The sequence below is a fragment of the Cebus imitator genome, unplaced genomic scaffold, assembly GCF_001604975.1.
Source record: "Cebus imitator isolate Cc_AM_T3 unplaced genomic scaffold, Cebus_imitator-1.0 Scaffold89, whole genome shotgun sequence".
Taxonomy (NCBI): Eukaryota; Metazoa; Chordata; class Mammalia; order Primates; family Cebidae; genus Cebus; species Cebus imitator.
In genome coordinates this window covers 4,607,980-4,616,920 of record NW_016107404.1, presented here as the reverse complement: position 1 = coordinate 4,616,920, position 8,941 = coordinate 4,607,980, and the positions used below count along the sequence as shown (strand labels likewise).

The following is an 8,941-nucleotide window of genomic DNA, read 5'->3' as shown; positions in this document are numbered from 1 at the left end:
AAAAAAAAAAAAAAAAAAAAAAAAAAAAAAAAAAAAAAAAAAAAAGGACAACAAGCAGTAAATGGAAACCTACCGTAAAGTAGCTAAGTTGTATTTAGAGGTTAGAAAATGCTAAAGCAGATATTTCAATTATGTTCAAGGACTTAAGGGAAAATACTAGTAAGTGAACAGATGGGGAATTTCAGCAGAGAAATGAAAATACATACCAAAGCAAACTGAAGTTCAAGAACTGAAAAATAGAATAACTAAAATGAATTTTTTGTTGTTGTTGAGATGGAGCCTTGCTCTGTCACCCAGGCTGGAGTGCAGCGGCATGATCTCGGCTCACTGCAACTTCTGCCTCCCAGGTTCAAGCAATTCTGGTGCCTCACCCTCTTGAGTAGCTAGTACTATAGGTGTGTGCGACCAAGACCGACTAAGTTTTGTATTTTTAGTAGAGATGGTGTTTGGCCAGGCTGATCTCAGACTTCTGACCACAAGTGATCCCCCCGTGTCGACCTCCCACAGTGCTGGGATTACAGGTGTGAGCCACTGCACCCAGTCAAAAATTTTACTGAATGCACTTCACAACGAATTAGAGATGAAAGAAGTGTCAGTAAATTAGACAAGAGATCAATGAAGACATCTAGTCTAAAGAAGAAAGATAAAAAGATGAAAGGAAATTGCCTATTCAACATAAATAAAATTAAAGTCCCAAAGAGGAGAACAATGCAAATGGAGCATAACAATATTTAAACAAATCATGGCCCTAAATTTCCCCAAATGGATGTAAAGTGTAAACTTAAACACTTAAGAAGAGGGCTAATCATACACATAAAGAGAACCACTCCTGGACACGCTGTGTTCAAATTGTTGAAAATTTAAATGAGAAATCTTGAAAACAATAATTCAAATGCATGCTGATTTCTCATAGGAAATACTGGAGGATAGAAACAATAAATTTTTAAAGTGTGGAAAAAAATTTAATTCAGAATTTTGTGCCCAATAAAAATATCCTTTAAAATTTAGATAAAATATAGACATTTTAAGATAAAGAAAAGCTGAGAGATTTGTTGCAAACCTATCTGTACAACAGGAAATACAAAGAACTTTTTTTGGGCTAAAAGGAAAATTTGCCAGAAGGAAAATAAGATTTTCCACAATTGAATACAGAGAATTAAAAATGTTAAATTCTGGTTAAAACAAGAATTATGGTTTCCTTTTCTAATTGCCTCAGAGGAAAAGTGATTGATTAAAATAAAAATTATAGTATCATAAGGTAACGTTTATACGGTGTGTAAAATAAAAGATAGGAAAATAAATTGAGGTATGGTAGAAATGTTTTATATCTTAATTTTGGTTGTAGTTACATGCCTGTTTATATTTGTCAAAACACACCCAACTGTACAATTAAAATGCATAATTTGCATACAATAAAATACATAAATTTAAATATACTTTTAAAAAAATCTTACTTTAAGTTCTAGGGTACATGTACAGATCTTGCAAGATTGTAACATAGGTATACACATGCCATGGTGGTTTGCTGCATCCATCCCCCCATCACCTACATTAGGTATTTCTCCTAATGTTATCCCTCCCCAATCTTCCCACCCCCTGCTACCCCTCCCCACCCCCTAACAGACCCCAGTGTGTGATGTTCCCCTCCCTGTGTCCATGTGTTCTCATTGTTCAACACCCACTTATGAGTGAGAACATGAAGTATATTCATATTTTTAGGCAAAGAGGATTTTTTTTGGCTCAGATAGTTAGAAGGCACAGGAAATGTTCTCAGATATGACTAGATCCAGAAGCATGATGTCCCTGGGACCTGGTTGCTGCCTGTCTCGTGAGCTGGCTTCATATTTTAAAAAGATAAACTTTCGTTTTTAGAGCAGTTTTAGATTCGTAGCTAAATTGAGTGAAAGTACAGTGATTTTTTTATCTATCACCTGTCCCCACCCATACCAGATTGATAAAGGTTTTAAAATTGATGAGTGTCTTTGCCTTTCGTTCTGTTTATGTGATGGATCACGTTTATTGATTTGCCGATGTTGAACTAGCCTCGCATCCTGGGGATGAAGCTGACTTGATTGTGATGGATAAGCTTGATGTGCTGTTGGATTCAGTTTGCCAGTATTTTACTGAGGATTTTCGCATTGATGTTCATCAGGGATATTGGCTGGAATTTTTTTTTAGTTTTGTCTCTGCCAGGTTTTGGTATCAGGATGATGCTGGACTCATAAAATGAGTTAGGGAGGATTTCCTCTTTTTCTATTGTTTGGAATAGTTTCAGAAGGAATGGTACCAGCTCCTGTTTGTAGCTCTGGTAGAATTTGCTGTGAAACCGTCTGGTCCTGGACTGTTGTTGGTTGGTAGGCTATTAATTGCTGCCTCATTGAATTTCAGACCTTACTGGTCTATTCAGTGATTCAAATTCTTCCTGCTTTCATCTTGGGAGGGTATAAGTGTTCAGTTTATCCGTTTTGTCTAGATTTTTTTTTTCTTGAGACAAAGCCTCACTCTGTCACCAGGCACCAGGCTGGAGTACAGTGGCGGGATCTCAGCTCACTGCAACCTCTGCCTCCCGGGTTAGAGCAATTCTCCTGCCTCAGCCTCCAGAGTAGCTGGGACTACAGGTACGCACTACCACGCCCAGCTAATTTTTGTATTTTTTAGTAGAGACGGGATTTCACTGTGTTGGCCAGGATGGCCTGGTTCTCTTGACCTCATGATCTGCCCGCCTTGGCCTCGCAAAGTGCTGGGATTACAGGCGTGAGCTCTAGATTTTCTGTTTTATTTCCATAGAGGTGTTTATAGTATTTTCTGATGGTAGTTTGTATTTCTATGGGATTGGTGATGATATTGCCTTTAGCATTTTTTATTGCATCTATTTGATTCTTCTCTCATTAACTAGGTATTGGTGGAATGTATCTTAAAATAATAAGAACCATTTATGGCAAACCCACAGCCATATCATACTAAATGGGCAAAAACTGGAAGCATTCCCTTTGAAAACTGGCACAAGACAAGGATGCCCTCTCTCACCACTCCTATTCAACATAGTATTGGAAATTCTGCCTGGAGCAATCAGGCAAGAAAAAAAAATAAGGGTATTCAGACAGGGAAATAGAAAGTCAAATTGTCTCTGTTTGCAGACGACATGATTGTATATTGTATATTTAGAAGACCCCATCCTCTCAGCCCAAAATCTCCTTAAGCTGATAAGCAACTTCAGCAAAGTGTCAGATTACAAAATCAATGTGCAAAAATCACAGGCATTCCTATACACCAATAATAGACAAACAGCCAAATCATGAATGAACTCCCATTCTCTCATGAGAATAAAATACTTAGGAATACAACTTACAAAGGATGTGAAGGACCTCTTCAAGGAGACTACAAACCTCTGCTCAAGGAAATAAGAGAGGACACAAACAGATGGAGAAACATTCCGTGCTCATGGATAGGAAGAATCAATATTGTGAAAATGGCCATACTGCCCAAAGTAATCTGTAGATTCAGTGCTATCCCCATCAAGCTACCATTGGCTTTCTTCACAGACTGAAAAAAACCATCTTAAATTTCATATGGAATAAAAAAAGCCTGCATAGCCAAGGTAATTCTAAGCAGGCAAGCAAGCAAACAAACAAAACAAAGCTGGAGGCATCACGCTACCTGACTTCAAACTATACTACTTGGTTACAATAAGCAAAACAGCATGGTACTGGGACCAAAACAGATATATAGATCAATGGAACAGATCAGAGGCCTCAGAAATAATGCCGCACACCTACAGCCATCTGATCTTTGACAAACCTGGCAAAAACAAGCAATGGAGAAAGGATTTCCTATTTAATAAATGGTGTTGGAAAAACTGGCTAGCCATAGGCAGAAAGCTGAAAATGGATCCCTTCCTTAACACCTTATACAAAAATTAACTCAAGATGGATTAAAGATTTAAACATAAGACCTAACACCATAAAAACCCTAGAAGAAAACCTAGGAAATACCATTCAGGACATAGGCATGGGCAAAGACTTCATGACTAAAACACCAAAAGCAAGGGCAACAAAAGACACAATAGACAAATGGGATCTAATTAGACTAATGAGCTTCTGCACAGCAAAAGAAACTATCATCAGAGTGAACAGACAACCTACAGCATGAGAGAACATTTTTGCAGTCTACCCATCTGACAAAGGAATAATATCCAGAATCTACAAAGAACTTAAACAAATTTACAGAAAACAAACAAACAACTCCATCAAAAAATGGGCAAAGGATATGAACAGACACTTTCCAAAAGAAGACATTTATGCAGCCAGCAAACACATGAAAAAAAGCTCATCATCACTGGTCACTAGAGACATGCAAATTAAAACCACATTGAGATACCATCTCATGCCAGTTAGAATAGTGATCATTAAAAAGTCAGGAGACAACAGATGCTGGAGAGGATATGGAGAAATAGGAATGCTTTTACACTGTTGGTGGGAGTGTAAATTAGTTCCAACATTGTGGAAGACAGTGTGGAAATCCCTCAAGGATCTAGAACTAGAAATACCATTTGACCCAGCAATCCCATTACTGGGTATATACCCAAAGAATGAGAAGTTGTTCTATTATAAAGACACATGCACACATATGTTTATTGCAGCACTGTTCACAATAGCAAAGACTTGGAACCAACCCAAATTCCCATCAATGATAGAGTAGATAAAGAAAATGTGGCACATCTACACCATGGAATACTATGCAGCCATAAAAAAGGATGAGGTCATGTCCTTTGCAGGGACATGGATGAAGCTGGAAACCATCATTCTCAGCAAACTGACACAAGAACAGAAAACCAGCACCACATGTTCTCACTCTTAAGTGGGAATTGAGCAATGAGAACACATGGACACAAGGAGGGGAACATCACACATTGGGGACTGTCAGGCGGTGGGGGGCTTGGGGAGTAATAGCATTAGGAGAAATACGTAATGTAGATGGCAGGGTGATGGATGCAGCCAACCACGAAGGCATGTGTATACCTATGTAATAAACTTGCATATTCTGCACATGTACCCCAGAACTTAAAACACACACACACACACACATACACACACACATGCACACACACACAAACTGATGAGTGTCTATGGCATTATTGTCACTTGACATCTGTAGTTTACATTAGGGTTCACTTTTGACATTGTAGATTCTATGGAATTCAACAAATTTATGACATGTGTCCAACTTTGTAATAGCATACAGAATAGTATCACTACCCCAAAAATCTTTTGCGCTCTGCCTATTCATTCCTCCCTCCTTCCTACTTTTCTAATATTTTATGTTTAAATAATATCAGTTATGCACAGTGATTCATAAGGGACTATGCATAAGGACGTTTATTGTAGTCATATTAATAGTAACACAACAATGCAAGCAATCTCACTTTTTAACCACCAGTGAATGTTTATAGTTGATCATACAATAATAAAAAGTTTCTGAAACTAATGCATAAGAAATACTTTTGTTATAATATTAAGAAGTAAAAACATTTATTTGGTACAAGTGTATGCCTGTTGAATAGAAGCAAAGAAAAAATATTAGAGGGTGCACATCAGGATGTTAACATAATTTTCTCTGTGTTATGTGACTGCTTTCTACCTTTTTTCTTTATTGTATTTCTTACAAAAAATGTACATTTCTGTCAACATCAAAAAATGTTTTCATATTAAGATAACTTAAGAATATAATCAGCTGTAAATATTAAAGGATGGTAAAAAATTATCATTTCAGGAACTGTAGCTCGAAAAATGACTAAATATTCTGAAAAAGAATATACGTAAGAAAGCTTAAAGGTTGAGGGACTTTGTGAATTGAGTTGATGTTCGCACCAATTAATTTCTAATGATTCCATTCTATTCTAATGGTTTAAGTTTTATATATTTATCCTTGACATATCAATTAAACTGATGCTTCACAGATAACTTCTTTATGAAATTATCTCCTGGTGTTTAGTCTAATTCATACAAGAACATATTGCATGTTTTTCTTGACTGACATTTACAAGTTACTTTGGAGATTAAACTTGTAATTGTATTTTGATCTGTGATATTTTGTAATGGCTTTTAGTCAAAGGAAATTCTGACCCAACATAAGGAAATTGTTTCTTTTAGTTATGTATCACTACTAATTAAAATTATTTAGATGCTATACTGAATAATTTTATGCACTTTGTAAACATGCACTCTCATTTTAGATATGGAACTTGAAGTACTTTTCCCTAAGCTTCTGATCTCAGCATGTCTGTGGGTTCTCAGACTCTTTCACGTCTCCAGTTGTTTAAACTTGGTATCCTACTTAGTCAGGGACTACAATTTAAAAAGACAATTTATTTGTTAAGTTGTTGTTCCTCATAATTCCTATCATTCTTCATATTTTCATATTACTTCCTCCCTCTTTACCTATTTAAGTTTAGTTTCAAAAATATTTGCCCCCCTCCATTTATCCATTCATCTACCCATCCATCCGTTTATTTGGAGCACAGGTTGGCATGTCAATAGAGACTCTTTAAATTAAGCATTATTTACTTAGAAATTAGAAAATATCAAATTGATTGTCATTCACTCTGAACTTTGGAAACAAGATATATTAATTGTTGTTTGACTTTTTTGACTACCAAAGTGATGTTTATTATAGAAAATTCAGACCATGATAAAATATATTTTAAACAATCACCCCATAATTGCTGTCATACAAAGATGATATTAATACTTTATTACCTCATCTTCTCACCTGAAAAGAGTTTTCAGTTTTACATTTATTCTGTATGGTAGGTCAAATAGTAGAAAAATTTCTGGGAGAAACTATGAAATAATGAATTATTATTGAATAGGTATTTAAACTGACAATTACAGATTATGTTTTTCTTTATTTTTGTCAAGGGTCATATGTATAGAATATTTACATGACATTATAAAGAAAGCACTTTTTATATTACATATGAGATAAAAGTATTTTTTGCAAATTACTTAATTTCAAAAAGCTTATGAAATCTACTGGTTTTGATTGTCATACTTGTATTAGTTATTTATATTACTTTGGTTTGCTATAAGGTTGTAGTTTCAGTGCAATAATGCCTATTTTTAAACCAGATCATAATGATACATATAATTGCATTTTAGTATATCTTATAATGTATAGGAAATTATTAATTCAGGATTACCTTCTAGAAATTGGAAATGCTTGGTGAAGTGAAAAATTGTGAAAGCTAACTTCAGAGCTTTAGAGAAGAAATAAATGTCATATATTGTTAAGCAAAGCAACTCTTAAATTAGTACTTTAAATTTAACAGTAGAGCAAGTACTCATTATTAGTTTAATTAATTGCTGATTTTTAAGTTCATTTTTTTTTTGCTGCTCAGAGTTGCATTATGAGATACCAAATTCATGTAATTATATAGACTATGTGGTCTAATTAATAAAGAGAGACTATTTTTTCAAATATAGTGTCTTTTCATTTAACACTATTATCTTTTTCTGATTATAATTAGATAGCTCTACCTGATCTTCTTATTTTAGTTTACATGTGTCCTAACCTCTTAGATATTTTGTTTATTTCTCTGGGGTAAATTGTAGACAATTTCTTCAAAATTTTTTCAGTTAAAAAATTCTCTTTTCAGTTTTGTTTGGTCTGTAAGGAAGTTAGGGTAAGTGCTTAATAAATAATTGTTAAATTATGGTATTTATGTCTTTCTGATATTTATCCATGAGCCTGAACATGTTAACATTGATTGAATGTGTACACACATGAAAGGGCAATTGAATGGGGAAAATTTAGCACTGGGAGGTACAATAAATAGAATTTCTATAAATAAAGGTGTGTTTGTTTATTTGTTGTTTGTTTTATCTCAAGAAGTTATGCATGCCTTAAAATGTTGACTTTACCTAAGTAAAATTGTAAAACTTCACAGTACCAGTTGGTACCATAACCTTTGTCGTTAATAAACGCTAGATGACAGCCATGAGAATGCTGTGATAGAGACCAAGACTTTGCTGGGATGTTAGTCAAATTGAGAAGTGCTGTATGAAATTTGAGAATTACATGCACTTAATCCTGAGCATTATATAGACTTAAATGTCTGAGCCTTTCATTTGTTCTGTAAATTTTTGTGTAAGTAAAAGTGATACTTATTTGCTAGAGAGGGAAATCATATTTATTCTTGCTACATTGAGGAAATAATTGAAAAACTTTATTTTTCTGCCAGTACCCTATACATTCTGCAACGTTTATTCTCAAGTTTTGGTTTTAGATGTTGAATCTTTTTCAAAAAATTTATTAAAGTGTATATTTTTTATTTTGTTTGTAGAGCAACAATGCATACACATAAACCAAGCCCATTTGGACTTCTTATTTTTGTTATTCTTACCACATTTGTTTGTTTGCTTGGTTTTTAATTTTATTTCTTTTATAAAAGTGGCCTTTAGCAATATGCTACATGAGATCTGCTTATATTCCTGGAATTATCTGTTGGAGTCTTGAGTTTCGCTCCCTATTGATTTCCCTTTTCTTTCCTCTCATATTACTATATGCACCCCCTTCGCATATACATTGGGAACAAAAAGTAGTATGACCTTCACAAGATTATTGACAATTGCATAAAATTGTACATATAAGTTGTTTAGAATAGTGGACATTATGTAGTAAAATATCAATGAGGCATGAATGTTAACCATTGTTTTTAATTATTATCAGGTTGACACCCCTGGTACTTGAAGGGAAAAATATAATAAAAGAGAACCAGAAGTAAATATTTTCCTTTAATCTCAGCAAGCTGTAATAGTTGCCTTTTCTCTAGTCTTCAGCGTCCTAGATGCTGTGGGACTCTACCTCATAGCACCTTCTGATAGGATAGGCAGTTTGAATACCCAGGTCTCTCACGTACTTTAATGTAACACGGGGTTATGGA

General features: G+C 34.6%; 1 protein-coding gene across 1 annotated transcript in view; it reads left to right on the top strand.

Moving 5' to 3' along the window:
- The window catches only part of SPAG16 (sperm associated antigen 16), a 1,101,632-nt gene that overhangs the window by 76,375 nt on the left and 1,016,316 nt on the right, over positions 1-8,941 (top strand). The gene's annotated exons all lie outside the window — the stretch shown is intronic.